At 49.9% G+C, this 18,756-nt stretch overlaps 1 long non-coding RNA gene across 1 annotated transcript in view; it reads right to left on the bottom strand.

Annotated features, from left to right (window-relative positions):
- Positions 1-626: 626 nt before the first annotated feature.
- Positions 627-18,756, bottom strand: part of LOC138985047 (uncharacterized) — a 90,015-nt gene continuing 71,885 nt past the window's right edge. Inside the window, exons 3-4 of the long non-coding RNA XR_011462283.1 lie at positions 3,539-3,661; positions 627-716 (exon numbers count right to left, since the gene is read on the bottom strand). This is a non-coding gene — a long non-coding RNA (uncharacterized lncRNA). The remainder of the gene's footprint in view (positions 717-3,538; positions 3,662-18,756) is intronic.

Here is an 18,756-nt window from a genome sequence, read left to right as displayed (position 1 = left end):
TTCAAAATTTTAACTCTCCCCATCACCATCCCTTGCCCGTAAATGGAAAGCTGATGTCGAAGGAAGACATCTTACTATTCTAATATTGTTTTCTTCAAAGGTACCCGGCACTGTTACAAAACCCTATCAGATGGGTCCCATTACTATCGCCACCTTACAAATGAGTAAAGTGAGGCTTGACAAGATTAAGGAATTTGCCAAGGTGGCAGTTAATAAGTAGCAGAGCCAAGATTTAACTCAGGTCTTTTTGGCTACAGAGACGGTTTCCAAAGCGGGTGCTTGTGCCCCAGGAATTGTGTGGGAATTAATGTTAGAATTTCTATTTTTTAAATCTCATGCTTCTTCTTTTTTTTTTTTTTTTTTTAATGTTTTTGGCTGAGCTTCATAGCTTGTGGGATCTTCGTTCCCCAAACAGGGATTGAACCCATTTACCCTGCAGTGGAAGTCAGAGTCCTAACCACTGGAAAACCAGGGAAGCCCCTATCTCATGATTTTAAAATCCCTATTTTTAATGTGGATCTTATCATATACCTAATACATTAGCCCAGTAGTATATATGTATTGCAGACTCTATGGGGTGACCACCCAACAGCCATTCCATTCCCACCTCCCTTTTCCCTTGTTACCTGATAACTTCCCGGACTCCTCTGTGACCCACGAAGCCATGCGACCCAGTGCTGGACAAGGAGGCATAAGGACACCCTCACCAGAGGTTTCTGGAAAAGACACTTTGTTTCTTAGAGAGGGGAAGGTGCCAGAGTGTCGCAGGCTGGCACTGCCCCTGACCCCCTTGTCCTACTGAGAAGGCAGACACCATGTTAACACATGACATTGAAGAGGCAGGATGGAGGATGGAGGATAAGTTAAGGATGGAGGAACTTCAGGAAGCCAGAGAGAGCCCAGCTCTTAATGACATCCGTGATCTGATGCATCACGCTGAGCCCACCCTCCCCAGCCAGTCAAGGTGCTCGAGTCAGCCATCACTGCCTGGGCTTTCAGTTACATGCAGCTCCACATGTGCACACTAATAGGCGTGAGTCTGTAATTCTTGAGTCAACAAACACGCATCTCCTAGGAGTGGATGCTCAAAAGGTTTTACTGGTAGAGAGTCACATGGCCATGAATGCATGCACTCTATGGTTCTCGGGGAGCAGGGGTGCAGATGAGGCATAGGGGCCAAATGATGAACTCTCTGTTCTACCCTTTGGAAGCCTGGAGGGATGAAGGGGAGCTGGAAGCATGTTTGTCAACCGGCCCTCAGAAGAATCCAGTCCAGGCAATTTGCCAGGCGCTTGGAATTTTCATGTGTTCTCCTCCTTCAGTGGTTTCACTTGGCCATAGGAACTAACAGAAGAAACTCTGCAATGCATTTGTTCTCTAGAATTCTCAGGGGGTTCAAGGGACCCAGAGAGGTGCCTGCCTGGGGTAGCTCTCATGACCCAGGCCCAGCATATGCAAACTATGAGAGCTGAGAACCGTGAGGAGAGAGCCCTCTAGATTCCAAGTGAGTAAGCAGGAAAGGGTGCAGGAGAGACTGTGTATCACCAGAAATGGGGTCCCTGGATCTGGAGTGATTCAACTTGGCTGCACAACCCCATGGACGGCAGCCCACCAGCAGTGGCTTAAACAAAAGAGAAGCTAATTTCTCTCGTGTAAAAGAAATCTGAAAGTAGGAAGTCTGGGTTGGCATAGGAGTTCTCTGGTGATCTAAGACGCAGGACCCATCTATTTCTGCTTTACTGTCTTAGTACATAGCTTTTACCCTCAAGGTCACCTCACTGTCCAGAATGGCCACTGAGCTCCAGCCATTATCACTGAATTCCAGGCAGTGAGATAAGGTAAAAAGGGTTTATGCCCCCCTTTTAAGGAGCTTTCCTGAAGTTCCTGCCTACAAACCACAGCTGCAAGTGAGTGCTAGGAATGTTTCTTTTGCCTGAGCACGATGTTACCTTGAATAAAATGGAGGTTCTGTTGCTAAGGAAGAAGGGGAAATGGATTTATGGTGGCAGCTAGCAGCCTCTGCCCCAGTCTCCAAAGGCAAGGGGGCCACTTGGATCAAGGAAGAGAAGATGGGACCAGAAATCAAAAGATATGCTCTGACCTTTATGAGTATATGAATGAAAGTTGCTCAGTTGTGTCTGACTGTTTGCGACCCCATGGGCTAGGCAGTCCATGGAATTCTCCAGGCCAAGATACTGGAGTGGGTAGCCTTTCCCTTCTCCAGGGGATATTCCCAACCCAGGACTCAAACCCAGGTCTCCCACATTGCAAGTGGATTCTTTACCAGCTGAGCCACAAGGGAAGCCCAAGAATACTAGAGTGGATACCTATCCCTTCTCCAGCAGATCTTCCTGACCCAGGAATCGAACCAGGGTCTCCTGCATTGCAGGCGGATTCTTTACCAACTGAGCTATCAGGATAGCCCAAAAGATCACAGGGGCAGTCTCCCTCGGTGGGCTCAAACCTCCAACCTTTCGGTTAACAGCCAAACAAGCTGATTGCGCCACGTGGACTCTTATGAGTACATGACCTTAGGTAGACCCCCAAACCTCCCTGAGCCTCAGCCCCAAACCGAGGACTATGGGAGGGTCAAATGATATGATGCTGTGAAAGGGTTTCATAAACCATAAACACTATTCCCACGTGAGGACTTATGTTGCTGCTGCTGCTGCTGCTGAGTCGCTTCAGTCGTGTCCGACTCTGCACAACCCCATGGACGGCAGCCCACCAGGCACCCCCGTCCCTGTCGTTAATACCAAGAGCAGCCGACTGTTTTCTGTGGGGAGAAAGGCAGATGGGGCCGGAAGGACCGGGAGGACAGCATTTACTGGGACAAAGAGAAAGAGATGCAGCTGTTTTGTTCACCATATACACATGAGATATACCCGTGCAAGCAGGAGTCTGCTTCCCCAGGGCCACGTGCCCCAGGCCATGTAAAAACCTGGAGTCTGGCAGAGGCCCAGGCTGCCTTCAACCCTCAGGGCCCCAGACAGGCAGACAAACAAACACAAACAAACACAAACCTGGGGGAAGCCCAAATACATGGGAGAAAGGGGAAGGCCTCCCGGAGCAGAAACCAAGCTCTGGGTCCCCACAGGGCCAAAATAGCTTGCTGATTGAGTCAACAGGCCAACACATTGGTTAAGCTGCTGGGGAAGAAACCGAAACCCCAGCCAGATCTATTATTTAGCAATTTGTCACCAGGCATAAATATAAATTATCCCCTCCCCCAGACCCCAACTGCCAGGTTGTTTGGCGTCGGGAGTCACCTTGGGTCAGCCAGGGCCAAGTCAGGCGTTTGTATCTGCTCTCCTCACAGCGTCCGGGAGGATAGCTGGGCAGTGGGCTTCCGATGCCAGAGGAAGGGGCAACCTTTTCTCTAGACCCCCAAGGCCCCAAGTCCTTGCAGGCAACTCCCCAAGGGGCTGCCAACAGCCCTTCCCTGATATTGGGGGCAGTCAGATCTGAGGGGTGCACTTGAAGAATTCTGATTACACACAGCCCATCCACAAGTATTTGCTGGGTGCCTACTGTATACCTGCAAGTCCGGGAGGGGGCCAGGCTGGTGGGTTCAGCTCCACAGGCTGTGAGCTTGAGGATCAGGGCCTCTCCTTGTTGCTGGGGTGTACCTCCTTCCCCTCCAGGTCCCCGGCAGTGTGAGCTGTGGAAAGCCGGCTATTTAGATTTCAAAACTAATTGGTTATAGCTCATGGGGCCTGGGGGTGGGGAGGGGGAGGTGGGAGCAGTACAAATTGCAAGCAGTGTAGAGAATTACAAATCTGGCTTCATAGTCTCCCTGGCTTGGCACAGATTAAGCGTATAAATCAGGCTTGACTTTCTGGTTCACCATTCCCATTCACCATTCAGGACATGAACAAGGATTTTTTTTTTTAATGTTTTGTTGAAGTAAACATACATATAGAAAAGAACACACAGGATAAGTGTAAAATAGCCTGGAGAATTTTCCCAAAGTGACCACAATCAGGTAACAGCATCTAGATCAGTTACCAAGTACACTGCCAGCCCCTAGAAACCCTCTTGTGCTCTCTCCAATCATCACTCCCCAAGGGGAACCCTATCCGGACCCCTAGCACCACAGATCCGTTTTGCTTGTTTTTGAACTTTGCATAAATGGAATCATACAGGACGTTCTCTTTCATGTCTGGCTTCTTTCACTCAACATCACGTCTGTCAGATCCACCCAGATTGTTGTGTGTAGTTGTCATTTATTTTCAAGACTGCCTAGCATCCCCGTACATGAACAGACAATACTTCACCCATTCTACTGTAGACAGACATTTGAGCTGTGTCCAGTTGGGAACTATCACAAAAGTGCTGCCAAAAACAGAATTTTCACAAACAGGTTCCCCTCATCCCCACCTTTTTAAAAAAGATCTTTACTGTGGTAAAAGACATATAATATTTGCCATTTAAACTATTTTTAAGTGCATAACTCATTGGCATGAAGTATCATCACACTGCTGTGCAACCATCACCACTATCTGTTTCCAAAAGGTTTTCATCATCTCAAACAGAAAATCTGTACCCAGAGCAATAACTGGGCTTCCCTTGTGGCTCAGCTGGTAAAGAACCTGCCTGCAATGCAGGAGACCTGGGTTTGATTCCTGGGTTAGGAAGATTCCCTGGAGAAGGGAAAAGCTACCCACTCCTGTATTCTGGCCTGGAGAATTCCATGGACTGTATAGTCCATGGGGTCACAAAGAGTTGGACACGATTGAGTGTCTTTCACTTTCACTTTTCCCAAGTGGCGATAGTGGTAAAGAATCCACCTGCCAATGTAGGAGACGCAAGAGACATGGGTTTGATCTCTGAGTTGGGAAGATCCCCTGGAGGAGGAAATGGCAACTCACTCCAGTATTCTTGTCTCAAAAATTCCATGGACAGAGGAGCCTGAGGGCTACAGTCCATAGGGAGTCAGACACAACTGAACATGAGCAGAACTCTCCATTTCTCCTACCCTCAGCCCTTGGTAACTTCTGTTCTAGTAATACTTTTTGTCTCTATGAATTTGCTTGGTGCCTCGTACAAGTGGAATCATACAGGATTTATCCTTTTGTGCCTGACTTCTTTTACTTGGCATAATCTTTTCAAGGTTCATCCGTGTTGTAGCACGGATCAGAATTCTGTTCCTTTTGATGACTGAATAATATTCCATCGTATGGCTATATCACGTTTTGTTTAAACATTCGTCTATTGATAGACATTTGGGTTGTTTCCACCTTTGACTGCTGTAAATAATGCTGCAATGAACATTGCGATGCAAATATCTTTTTGACCTGAAGCCTTTAGCTGAGGACCTGCTGCATACAGAGAACTGAGATGCATACTCATCCATCCCATAGTAGATTGTCACATGACTCAAATGGGCTATTATTTTTAGGCCAGAGACAAGGAAACTGAGGTTCAGAGAAGTCAAGGACCTTTCCCAAGGCTAAGGGGCTAATCTAAGTGGCTGAATGTGTGTGTGTACGTGTGTGCTCAGTTGCTCAGTAGTGTCCAACTCTTTGCGACCCCATGGACTGCAGTCTGCCAGGCTCCTCTGTCCATAGAATTCTCCAGGCAAGAATACTGGAGTGGGTTGCCATTTCCTCCTCCAGGAGATCTTCCAGACCTGTCTCTTGCATCCCCTGCATTGCCAGGTGGATTCTTTACCACTGCGCCACCAATAGCTGAGACCAGGGCTCAGTCCAGACCGTGACCCCAAGTCCAGTGTTATTTCCATCCCTACCCCCACCCCACCCTCCCACACACCTCCCTGTTGCTTCTCTCTTGCAATTCTCTAGTCACAGTGGAAGTTAGAAGACTTTGGGTTGCAACCTAGTTCTTGCTTTAGTTCCAGGTAGAAAATTTTTCCCTTGGAGCTGCTAAACCCCAAGTTGGGCTTTCTGGAAGCATTTTCCTTTCTCCTGGCAAACAGCCCAGGGCAAGGAAATGGGAGAGGCTTCTTGGCCCCCTTGACTCTACCTTTAAACTTTGTGCTCTAGTTTTTTTTTTTTTTTTTAAGCTATAAGTTTTGTCACATCACATCCTGCCCCCAGGCCCAGAGCTCAGGCTATATTTCTCCTTCCTGTCTTGGTAAGGACAGCAGAATATCTAAGACCTAATCGGATTTTCCATTCAAAGGACATGGAGAGAACCAAATGTCACTCAAATGTCCTCTTCCTCTGCCCTGCTGTAGTAAATTTCGGTGATAGATAACCTACTATGCGTTGGACAGCAAGTAGTCAAACTTGTCCCTTACACCCCTGTGCTCAGGGCAGCCCTGGGGTGGGGTGGGGGAGCCGAGCAGGACACAGGCTCAGAGAAGCAGAATGATCAAGCCCGTTACATAGGATGCCACCAGAACAGGAAAGCCCCCAGGGTTCTGGAGGAAGTACATGGCTGTTGGAGTCGGGCGGCAGGGAGTGGGGGGCGGGGAGGAGCGCTTCCTAACAGTGCCTGCTGAAGGCACTGTAGTTCACCATACAAATGGTGCTTTTTAAACGCCATGTAAAGTGCCAGGCACAGTGTTAGGCCCCAGGGAAGGGGCGCCACGAACACGGACAACTCCCAGGGCGGGTCCAAGCCACTCTTGGTCTCTACAATAACGCACAATTCTGTGCACAAATTCTGCGGAGAGCTGGGCGTGAGCTCCCAGCCCCCTTGCAGGTACCGCTCGCCCCTGCGCTCAGCTTCCGGCCTCCTGCCAACCTTCAGGGCTGATGAGCGGCCAAGGGGTCCGAGGTGCGGCCCTGGAGGGGAGCAGCCGGGGTCCTCCTCCCCCGGGCCTCGCTGTCCGCACCGTCTCTGCCCCTCGTGGGCCGACAAGGCGCCTTTCAGGAGCCTCCGCCCCCACTGGAAAATCCCCGCGCGGTCTCCGGGGCTGGCGGTGTCTGCCGCCCTCCAGGTGAGGGATTCCGCGTCCCCGACGCGGTGCCGGGGCAGCGCGCCCGCAGGCGCCGGGACCCGCCGGGCCGCCAGCCGCTCGCCGCCCGGGCGCGCGCAGCCTCCGCTGCCAGCCCGCGGGGAGCCCAGCCAAGAGCTCCGCGGCGGGAAGTCCAGTGCCTCCTCCGCGGCTCAGCCCGCTGGAGAATTAAACATTTTTAAGTTTTGAGAGTCCCTTCGACTGCAAGGAGATCCAACCAGTCCATTCTGAAGGAGATCAGTCCTGGGTGTTCATTGGAAGGACTGATGCTAAAGCTGAAACTCCAATACTTTGGCCACCTCATGCGAAGAGTTGACTCATTGGAAAAGACTGATGCTGGGAGGGATTGGGGGCAGGAGGAGAAGGGGATGACAGGATGAGATGGCTGGATGGCATCACCGACTCGATGGATGTGAGTTTGAGTGAACTCCGGGAGTTGGTGATGGACAGGGAGGCCTGGTGTGCTGCGATTCATGGGGTTGCAAAGAGTCGGACACGACTGAGCGACTGAACTGAACTGAAACATATGCGTACCTCTACATTTACGAATGTTGCAATTAACTGCATATACTGTTTGGTCTTATCACATCAAGTCTGCTCTTTTTTTCTTTTCCTTTTTTTTCTTGACTCTTCATTGGTCCCCACCCTAGAAGCATCTTCATCCCCAGGAAACCCGTATTAAGAACCTAAAACGGACCTTTCTATATTCTTCTCCCTCTTCATATAAGCATGGGGCTTTCCGGGTGGCTCAGTGGTAAAGAATCTGCCTGCCAGTGCCGCAGACTTGGGTTCCATCCTTGGTTGGGGAAGATCCCCTGGAGTAGGAGAGGGCAACCCACTCCAGTATTCTTACCTGGAAAATTCCATGGACAGAGGAGCCTGGCAGGCTACAATTCATGGGATTGCAAAGTGGTAGACACAACTGGACCTCAGCGAGAGAGCCTATGCAGATCTCTCTCTCTCTCTATATATATACATATATATTTAGGTATACACAAATGCATGTAAATAGCATCTTGTTGAATATATTTTTTTATATCACAGGAACTGTAGTGGTTGTAGCAGTTTAAAAAAATTATTATTGTTATTTACCTACAATAAAACTCACCTTTATTAATGTATCAAACCACCCCCTTCTGACAGTCATCCCCTGTGTTTTCTGCTTTCTGCTGCTGTGAGCGGTGATGTGTTAAAACTAATGTTATATATCTGCATGTGCCCAGAAGTGGGATTGCTATGATGATGTGCCCCTGGTTTTAATTTTAGAAGATACAGAAGGCTGCTTTTGCAAAATGCCTAACACCTAGCATCCCCATCAACAATGAATGAGGATGCCCTTTTCCCCACACCCAGCACTAATAGGTGGATAGCTCTTGGTGCTTTCCATCAGTTGCCTGGGACCATCCTGAAGTATCTGCCTGTTACTTTCATTTCTACTTGCCTTACTCCTTAATGAGCTCCTTAGTGAGCTGAAAATGAGCATATTTTCAGCTGCTTGGCGACCACTTGCTTTGTTTTTCCAAGAACTGCATCTGCTTGGTACATCTTGATATGCTTTAAGCACAGAAAATCCCGTTTGCCTGGAAAGGCTGGAGAAGGATGTGCTAGGATTAATGGAATGGTCTAGTTAGTAGAGGGGCTTCCCAGGTGGCACAGGGGTAAAGAATCCGCCTGCCAATGCAAGAGATGTGGGTTCCATTGCTGGGTGGGGACGATCCCCAGTGGCAACCTGCTCTGGTGTTCTTGCCTGAGAAATTCCATGGACAGAGGAGCTTGGTTGGCTACAGTCCACCAGGTCGCAAAGAGTCAGACACAGCTGAGCGACTGAGCATGCATGCACTAGTTAGTAGATAGTTCCCTTGTTTGTCACATCCAATTATGAGCTTTCATAAGATGTGACCATAAGCAGATATATGTAGTAATAGGACTGTAACAAATATAAGAGGCATGTGGGGAATGGAAAGTGAGTGGGCTTTGGGGTCACTTGCTAGCTGTGTGCTATTGAACAACTAACCCCCCTGAGCCTCAGTTAGCTCATCTGTGAAACAGAGATAATGATGATTCTTTTGTAATTGTTGAAAAGCTTGACAGTAATTTATGTAAAGAACCTGGGACATAGTAGATGGTCAGTAAATGGTAGTCAATTATGATAAGCATAACTTTAATTTTTCCTCCAGTGGTTAAGTACGACTTTCAGAGGCCTGGGTTTAGCTTCAATGTCAATCAACATTGTGTGGGTCTGGGTGAAACTGGGATTATTTAAATTTCCTGTGGGCCCAGTAATCAGACACATATAAACGAAGGTTTTGCAGCCTCATCACTATTCACAAAGAATAGGATAATTCTTTGTTGTGGGGGGATGTCCTGTGCTTTGCAGAATGTTTCACAGTATCTGTGGCCTCTACCCACTAAATGTCAATAGCACATCCTACCCCCCTAGTCATAACAATCAAAAATGTTCTCAGGCCTGGTCACATGTCCCCTGCAGGGCGAAAATTGCCCATGTGGTTGAGAACCACGGATCTAAATCCTCTGGGAGAAACTTCTTGAGGATTTACATAGCATGAGGAGAGGCCCCTCCCGTTCCCCTGCTCCCTGGCCACAGGGCAGACCCCACTCTTCAGTTGCAGAATTCCCCAAATGGGGTCTAAATGTCAGCCAGGTCTGAGCAGGGTGCATCTGGGGGAAGAGGAGCAGATGGAGCTGTCTTCCCTGTGGGTGTCCGTGAAATGCTCAACCTGGGCGCAGGACAGAACCAGGCTGTATTTGTTTTAACAGGTACCTGAAGCTGCCCCAAGGTCAGAACTGCAGTCTGTGCCCTCAAAGACCCTCCAGACTGACTGGGACGCTGGGGGAGCCTAGATGACGTCATGCAGTGAGAATGGACAAATGATGGTCTGTGTTTTTTTTTCTTTTGCAAGCTGCTCTTTCTTCTCTGTCCCTCATGCTATATTCTTGACCCAGGATCAGCTGTGGGCTTTCACCTGAGCCACGGTTTTCTGTTCTCTTTGTGGCTGACTGGAGAACCTACGTATTCAGTCCTCCCTTCGTATATGCTCCAGTCCTCTGTTTGGAATAGGATGTTTCATCCTCACTGTAGACTCTTCATGCCCCTAAATACAACTCCTTATCTTTCCTCCTAACTCAATTTCAAATCAACACATATTTGTTGAGTGCCATTGCTTAAACTGCTGGGTGCTTCCCAATGTCAGTCCTTCCCTCCTTCACTGGTAACAGAGCCCTGAGCAACACGCCCTGCTAAAACATTACATTTCTCCATCTCCCTTGATGCTTGGTGTAGCCAAGTGACTACGTTTTGGTTAATGAGAGGCAAGCAGAGGGTGACAGAGGATTTCTAGGTAGGTTCCTTAAAAGGGTGAAGGGCATACACCTTGTTTGTCTTTCTCTCCTCCTTCCTTCTCTCTTTCTGGAATTCAGGGGTAATGAGTGGAACTCCAGTAGCTTGTTTTGGGCCATGAGGAGAACGTGAGGATGACAGAGCAGAAAGATAGAAGGATCCCAGTGACTGGAGCTGCTGCACCAGCCCCAGAGCTGTGGACTTTTACTTGAGAGAAGAAGCTCCTTGTGCTTAGGCCACTGTGAATGGACTTTAATCAGCAAATTCAATTCCTAACTGAGGCCAATGGCCCTTCCCAAGGCCAAGCATCTGTCCTTGCCTCTTACCAAGTCTCCCCTGTCCTTAGGCTGAATACTTTAGAATTGCCATCAATTCCTACAGCTGCAGCCAGTCGGCCACCATGACCCGTCAGTTTTCTACACCGAGTACCTGCTGTCTCTGTCTGTCTTTTCCTTTTCATCTTTCTCAGCATGCGTTCTAAGCTAGAGGTTTGCTGATGCTGAGCAGGATTCAGAGAATTCAGGGACACATAGAAGTCATGACTGGGATGCCTAACCAGGCAGGAATCACCCCTGGCAACATGCGTGGAGGTGGTAACAGCCGTTTTATCAGGGAGGACTCTGGTTTACCCTATGTATCCAGAACTAGCCCAGTGCCTGACACATAGTAGGCTCTCAAACAAATAGCTGGGAGATTAATATGTTGGTTGAAGGATTAAATGATTGATTAATTAACTTGACATACACATGCGTACCTGCGTTGATAGAGCCTCTGCTTTCCCCTTTCACGTATATACACATTACCTTTCATGATGGAGACAGCAGGTTACAAAGAAAACCCTGAAGAGTTTGCTGTTGACTTGAGCCGCGTCACTTGTAAGGACAAAATATGTATGTGGTCAGCTTGAAACCCAGGCCCGCTACTAGAAATAAACTAACCCCTTGTTGAATTCACGCAGGAGAACTGAAGGGAGGTGGGGGAGACGGGTGGCAGGAAAAATGCCTGAGATCTTACACAACTTGTGCAAACAGAATGACGGGGCCGGGCAGCCCTGGGAGTCCAGGAATTAATAGCCCCGCTGAGGCTCCGGGGCTCCGGAGATGGAGCTATTTAAAGCCAAGAAATGTCATTTCCACCCACAGAGGCTGCCCCAGTTGCGTTATCTGGACCTTCTTCAGCCCTGGTGTTCTGGCAGCCTCCCTGGCCTGACCTCCCAGCGGCGGGACCACAGGGCTCAGGGCCAACCTGTCGTCACCGCTCTGTGGGCGGGGGGCTGACCTGAGCCTGTCCAGGATCCTCCTCCTCTGTGCTCAGACCACAGGACAGGCTGAGTGGGGACCCTGGGCCCAGCTCACCCCTCTGCAAGGGCAGCTGGCGAGCACGGAGGCCACCGCCCACACAGAGAGATCAGCCGCCCAGCAGGACGGGCCTGGGACCAGCGTCAGGGTTTTGAGGTCTGAAGACGACACCCTCGCCCACCAGAATCACATCCTTGTCCTGCTCTGTGACTGCAGGCCGTTTACTTCCTCTCTCTGCCCCCCACGCCCCCATTTCCCCACCTGAACTGGGAAATCTTCCTCTTCTTGCCCTGTTGCTGGGGGAGGTCACGGGAGATCAGAGAAGGGGAAGTCTTTTGAAGCTTCAGGAAGAAAAGCACCATAGAAATCCGGGTATTACCTGCAGCTCCTCCTCTCCCTCTAGTGAAGGTAATCCAGGAACACTTCCTCCGGAGGCGGAGGCCAGAAGACAGGAGGCTCCGTTTGAAGTGTCAGTGGGCTCCAGACTGTGTGACGGAGCCGTCGGCCCCACAAGCCTGGGAACCCAGGCTCCCACTCTTGCCAGGCACCCAAGGCGAGAACTTCCTCACATCCTGTCTGCTCTGATCTCAGGTATCTGCTCTGGCTGATGTTCCCGCAGCTTCGGGGAGGGGAGGGTGCTCGGAAGCCTGGAGAACGTGCCAAGCCAAGTCTGCCCTGCAGGTGTCTGATGCCCAGCTACGGCTGGGCTTGTTTCCTGACGCTGAGGCCTGGCCAAGGGAAAGCACAGTGGCAGCTAAATGGGTTTCTAAGGAAGGTGTAGTGAGGTGCCAGGGGCGCTCCAGCCTGAAGCCTCCCTGCTGCATTGCTGAGCTTGTCCATTCCTACCACTCAAGGGGCAAAAGGGTATGAGGAGATGACTTTTTTTTTAAGGAAACAAATGGAAATGAAATCTTGCAGGCCTTCTTCTCTCCTCTGCTCCCTTTCCTTGTCAAATTTTGGGGCTGGCCCAAAAGGCATGGATGTTTGCCCTCCTTTCATTTTTTAATTGAAATATGCAAGCACCCTAAAAGGTATGTATCAGTCAGAATAGTACAGAGTATGTTACAGTAACAAACAACCCCCATATCTCACGGGCTTAACACACTTCTGCTTCTGCTACTTGCTGCTTCCTGCTTCTGCTCCACATCCTTCAAGGGTGAGCAGAGGGCTCTGCTCACTGAAATCACTCAGGAATTCAGGCGGATAGAACAGCCAACATCTCAGACATTGTCAGGAGCAAAAGAGAGAGCTGGAGGATCTTGAAAAGGCAATTTAATGGTCTAGCTCACCACCCCTTGGCCAGAATGGGTCACGGGGTCACTCTCAACCACAGAGCACCAGAAAGTGCAAGCTACTATGTGCTCAGAAGAGAAGGAGCCAACAACAATATGACCACAAAAGACAGAATTACATCACAAACACCATATGCCCACCACCAGCCAACCTGGAAAATATCACTTTGCCAGTACTGGTGAAACCCTCTGTGTACTGGACACAAGTACATCTCTCTGCTGCCTGCCACCACAGTAACGAGTCTCCTGAATTCGATGTTTATCAAATATCTCTGTATCTTACTATGTTCATATTATATATACCCTCTGCAGAGGGGTGAACTGGGCCCTGAGTCTGCACTCAGCCTTTCCTGAGACCTTCTGGATATAATTAACAACATATAGTGTTGTTTTACATGTATTTAAAGGCCATATAAATGGTATCATACTGTACACATCTATTTGCAGTTTTCTTTTCTGACCTACTTTATGTTTCTGAGAGTAACCCACGACATTGTGTGAAGCTGTGTTTGATTCCATGCTGTACACAGTCCATTGTGTGACTACCACAGCGTCCACTGTGGATGAACATATAGGTCACCTCTAGCTTTTTGTGATTCTGTACAGCACTGCCACGAACATTCTTAGGCACAAGCAACAGACAGTAGCTCCAGAGTAAAGACTTTGGAGGGCTTTCTCCACTTGGTGGGATATTGCTAAATAGCCCTCCAAAAAGGCTGGATCAGGTCACACTCCACAGAAGCCTCCTGGCCTCTCCGCAGCCTCATCAACACCCGATACTGTTTGATGAGTGAAGAACACTTCCCCCACAGTTTTCATGAAACTGAAGTCATTAGTCAGCCCATAAGTATTTCTTGAACACCAGATATATTGCAGGCACACAGCTAAGAGTGAAGGATAATGAAGAGGGATGCAGACCCTGCCCTCATGGAGCTTGCAGTCTGGTAGGCAAGACAGACACACGTGGGAATCATTGAACAGACTGGAAAACATGAAGAGGCAAATAAAAATCACCGCCTCTTGCTCCCCACAGGTGACTGCTATCTTCCTTTCTAAGGAAACACTCATGAGCTCCAGACAACACAAAGAAACCAAGCACTTGGTTGAAACAGGGCCCAGCATCCAAGGTGCCTGGACACCTTAAGCCCTGACTCGGGCAAGATAACTAGAACCGTGGCCCAGATGCAATAACCCATTAGGCAGGACCACTGCCACCTGACTTCCAGAACAGGATGGCTGGGAGGCTCTGAGCAACAGCCATGGTCTGGTGAATCGACCTTGAGTGACTGTGATCCCACATTCAAGGGTTCGGGGAGGAACCTTAAACTCTCAAAGTGAGTGAGTGGCAAGACTGGTGAGGGGCCTGTAATATAGCCATACCCGTGATGGTAACAGTCGTATTGAAGCAATCCTGCAAGATAGGCTGGGTGAGCAATCAGGTGTGTCTCCTTAATTTGGGCCTGAGTCACTGGGTAGAAGGACCAGTTGGAAGCAAGGCCGGAGAATGCAGAGTGTTATTTCAGCCACGATGTTTGAGGATACACATAAAGCTCGTGGCTGGGTAGGCAAGCTAAGACGGCCCTCGGCTATGGCTCTAGGTACAGCTTAACTTAGCGAATCACTACACAAATGCACATGAATAGAGGTATGAACAGGATGTGACTCTAGACTCTGTAAGGGACATGAACACTTTCGGGGACTTCCCTGGTGGCACAGTTGTTAAGAATCCACATTCCAATAGGACGTGGGTTCGATCCCTGGCCAGGGAACTAAGATTCCCCATGCCTTGGGGCAATTAAGCCTGAGTGCCGCAACTAGAGAGCCCATGTTCCACAAGAGAAGCCCACACACCGCCACTAGAGAAAGCCCATGGCCCACCATGGAGATCCAGCACTGCCAAAATAGAAACATAAAAACCACCTTTGTCCAAGTATAACTCACAAACAACAAGATGCAACCATTTTAAGTATACAGTTTGGTGAGTTTCAATAAATGCATATATTTGTGTGTGCATCGCTACGATCAAGATACGGAACACTGATAAAAATATGTTAAGATCCCTGTTGTTTTCCTCAAGGAGTCCTTCATTTGCTACCAGACACAGATACTTAAGAAAGATGTGAACCATACAGGCAGCAAAGCATAAGTTCTAATAATTGATACAGGGTAAGGGAGCTGGAGGGTGGAGGGGGCAACCCCTTGGGAAGTGCTTGGTCCTGATGCAAATGTCCTTGGGCCCTGGAGATTCTCCATCACCCACAGAGGATCAGGGAGAGGCAGGCCAGGCACCACAGGGCTCGCTTGTCCCAAAATATCTCAACGGCCTGAAATGCCACAGTGAGTCACCTCTCTGGTTTAGAACATTTGGTATTCCCTCTGAAATGCCTATATTAAAATGCATATAAATGACCTAAGAGACAGCCTTTGAGGTGTGTGGAAAACCAGTCCTTCACTAAGAAACAGTTGTCAGGCTTTCCAGTTACCTCCTCAGGAGTGGGTAGGGCCGCGCCAAGACAAATGGGGAAACGCACAAAGAAACTGGTCAGCGTTCTCTAATCACCGTTCTAACTTGGTGAGAAAGTGGACTCCTTCCTTTCAGACGTCTCAAATTACCACATGGAGTCAAGCCCCATCCGAAAGGTTAGGACATCCATTTTGATCTAGGAAGAGGGGAAATTCTGTCAGGAGAATGACAATTCAGCGAGGGTCTGGGGAGAGGCTCAGCCTGAGGCTGAAGTCCATGGTCATCGAAGCATAGGGGCCCCAGGGGTTAGGACGAAAGGTGTTTCCCCATGGAAAAGACTGCAGAGGTAGGGGATTTCTGCCTTCAAATGTCTGAAGGGGAACTATGAGTCAAGGGGATTGGAATGGTTTTTGTAGTCTAGCTTGGAATAGGGTGGGGAAAGCCAGAAGTGGCAGGTATCAATTCAATATGAGAAAGAACTTTCTTATGGTCAGAGCTATCGGGAGAGGAAATGAGTGACCCCAGGAAATAGTGAGATCTCTGTCACTACAGGCATGTAAGCTAAAGCCAGACACCTTTTGGCAGGAACTCGAGTTCTGAGTGGGTCATTGGATTCGGTCTCTTCCATCACTGAGATTCTCTGATTTAGTCCATGGCCAACTTTTGAGAAGCCACAAACACATATTAACTGAGCAATCACTTGATACAAGGCATGATGGGGACAAACCAAAGCATGAGAGACATGCCCTCAGCCTTCCCTGTGGCTGAGCAGATGGGATCGAGGTTGGGGTGGGGAGGTGGTGTTTGCATCACCAGAGGGATGGAAAACATACTGCTGGGGTTCAGAAGGAGGGGAACCTGCCAAAGGGGAAGGTAGTCCAGGTGGGCATCAAGGAGGAGGAGAGATGGCAACTTCAGAATTCAGACAGGCAGGAAAAAACAGGGAGGAAAGGTATGTACAGCTGCCAGAAGGCAGGAAATCGCGAGGGTCAGGCTGGCTGGTGGGAGGGGACGTGATGGGATAAAAAGGGATGCTGGGGCTGGAACTGAGGAGGCTAAAAAAGATAGAGAGGACGCATCCGGGGACAGACCAGGGGAGGCACACGTCCACAGGGAAGAGGCGCGTGGCCTGGGCCCAGAGTGCCCACTTGGGGCGCAGGGAATGTTGTGGGGGGCCCCCACACTGCTCCCCCACCTCCAACTGTGCCGCAGACCACCAGACAGAGCCCCCAGGTCGCCTTCCCTCAGCCCCACCACGGCCTCCATCCCCTTCAGGGCAGTGAGTGCTGGAGAAAGACGGGAAAACCCACAAAAATCTTCCAAACAAGACAAATATGTGGTGCAGACAAAAGCCGTGCTGGGTGGGATGAGGTTTCAGTTGCTCCCCGATGGGGTGGATCCGTCAGAAGAGGCTTGTGGCCTCAGAAAAATGCGTCATCTCCTGCTCTCAGCGGGGCTCATTGCCTCAGCCACCCCCAAAAGAGCCCACGCTGGGGGGTGCCTGCAGTGAGGAGCCGGGGTCAGGCTGGTCACTGGCCTCCAGGTCACCCATGCAGCCCTGCCCACTCCCCAGCAGGGGCTTGCAGGGCTTCGCAGGGAACAGGGGCATGCCCAGTTTGGGGTGTTTGAGGGGCACTTAAGCCATCCCCTGGGTGTGGTTCCCAGTTTCCTGGTGTGTGGTGAGCACCCCGGGCACTGCCAGAGTAGGCAGGAGGATCGTCTGGGCAACCCTTTGGCCCCACCAGAGCGTGGGGGTGGGTGGGGGGTTCGATCAATGTTCCAAGTGGGAAAGTCAGGTGCCACCAGGAGTGACTCAGAAGGACTGGAGTGCGGGTGGGTGGCGGGAGGAGGGGGTGGGGAGAGGCTGGGTCCAGCCTTCGGTCCCCTCATCCGCACCCCTGCAACCCTCCAGGCTCCCAGGCCCCTGGGGTTCACGTTCCATTTCTGCTCCAGTTCCATGGTTATTAATGGCTATTGTTCATGAGAAAGACAGAGATGTTTTCAGTTTAGTGGCATTGTTTCGGACTTTCTCTCTGCCGGCAAGGCAGGGATGGGAGGCCTCCCCTTCGCAGATTGGCCCCGGGCAAGGAGGGGTGGCCGGAGTCAGGGCTGAGTGGACTGGTTTCTCTGTGCTGTGTGGGCACAGGGAAGGCCAGGAGGGGCCAGCACCGCCAGGAGGGCAGAGTCCCCAAAACAGCTTTGCTTCCTATGCCTCTTGACCCATCCTGGCCATCCCTCTCCTTGCCCGAGAAACTAGCCCTTGCTTACTTTTCTACTTCAGTTCAGTTCAGTTCAGTCGCTCAGTCGCGTCCAACTCTTTGCGACCCCATGAATCGCAGCACGCCAGGCCTCCCTGTCCATCACCAACTCTTGGAGTTCACTCAGACTCACGTCCATCGAGTTGGTGATGCCATCCAGCCATCTCATCCTCTCTCGTCCCCTTCTCCTCCTGCCCTCAATCCCTCCCAGCATCAGAGTCTTTTCCAATGAGTCAACTCTTCGCATGAGGTGGCCAAAGTACTGGAGTTTCAGCTTTAGCATCATTCCTTCCAAAGAAATCCCAGGGCTGATATCCTTCAGAATGGACTGGTTGGATCTCCTTGCAGTCCAAGGGATTCTCAAGAGTCTTCTCCAACACCACAGTTCAAAAGCATCAGTTCTTTGGTGCTCAGCTTTCTTCACAGTCCAACTCTCACATCCATACATGACCACTGGAAAAACCATAGCCTTGACTAGACAGGCCTTTGTTGGCAAAGTAATGTCTCTGCTTTTCAACATGCTATCTAGGTTGGTCATAACTTTTTCTACTTAGGCTTTCCCAATTTAGATGAGAGAGCAGCTTTCTCTCTCTCCGGGCCTCGACTTCCTTACCTGCAATGTTAAGTGACTTCTAAGATTCTTCCTGGTTCTCAGCTTCAGCATCAACAGCTCAGTCACACCAACAGTACTTTCTCTAGTCCAAGACTCCAGGGGTGGGAGCTGGCCCCTTGGCTGAGTTGATGTTCACGTGGGCAACGGGCTTAGGGAGGGAAAGGACATTCCCCTGGCATCTTCACTATGTTTTTTAAAACATTTATTTATTTGGCCACGCCGGGTCTTGATTGCAGCCCTCAGAATCTCTGATTTGAGCTATGGCAGGCGGGATCTTTAGTTGCGCATGCAAAATCTTTAGTCGCAGGGTGTGTGAGGCAGGTGAACTCTTAACTGTGGCAACCGGGATCTAGGTCCCCAACTAGGAATCGAACCCAGGCCTCTGCATTGGGAGTCTTAGCCACTGGACCCCCAGGGAAGTCCCCACCTTAAATATTTTAAAACTTATTTTGTAGTTTGTAATTCTACCCTTAGAGATTCACTCCTCTGGGCTTATTGCAACACCCATTTCAGTAAAATAGAGAGGATAGCTAGCTGCTAACCCTTTT

The sequence above is a fragment of the Bos mutus genome, chromosome 23 (genome assembly GCF_027580195.1).
Source record: "Bos mutus isolate GX-2022 chromosome 23, NWIPB_WYAK_1.1, whole genome shotgun sequence".
Taxonomy (NCBI): domain Eukaryota; kingdom Metazoa; phylum Chordata; class Mammalia; order Artiodactyla; family Bovidae; genus Bos; species Bos mutus.
This window is presented reverse-complemented; position numbering and strand designations above follow the sequence as displayed.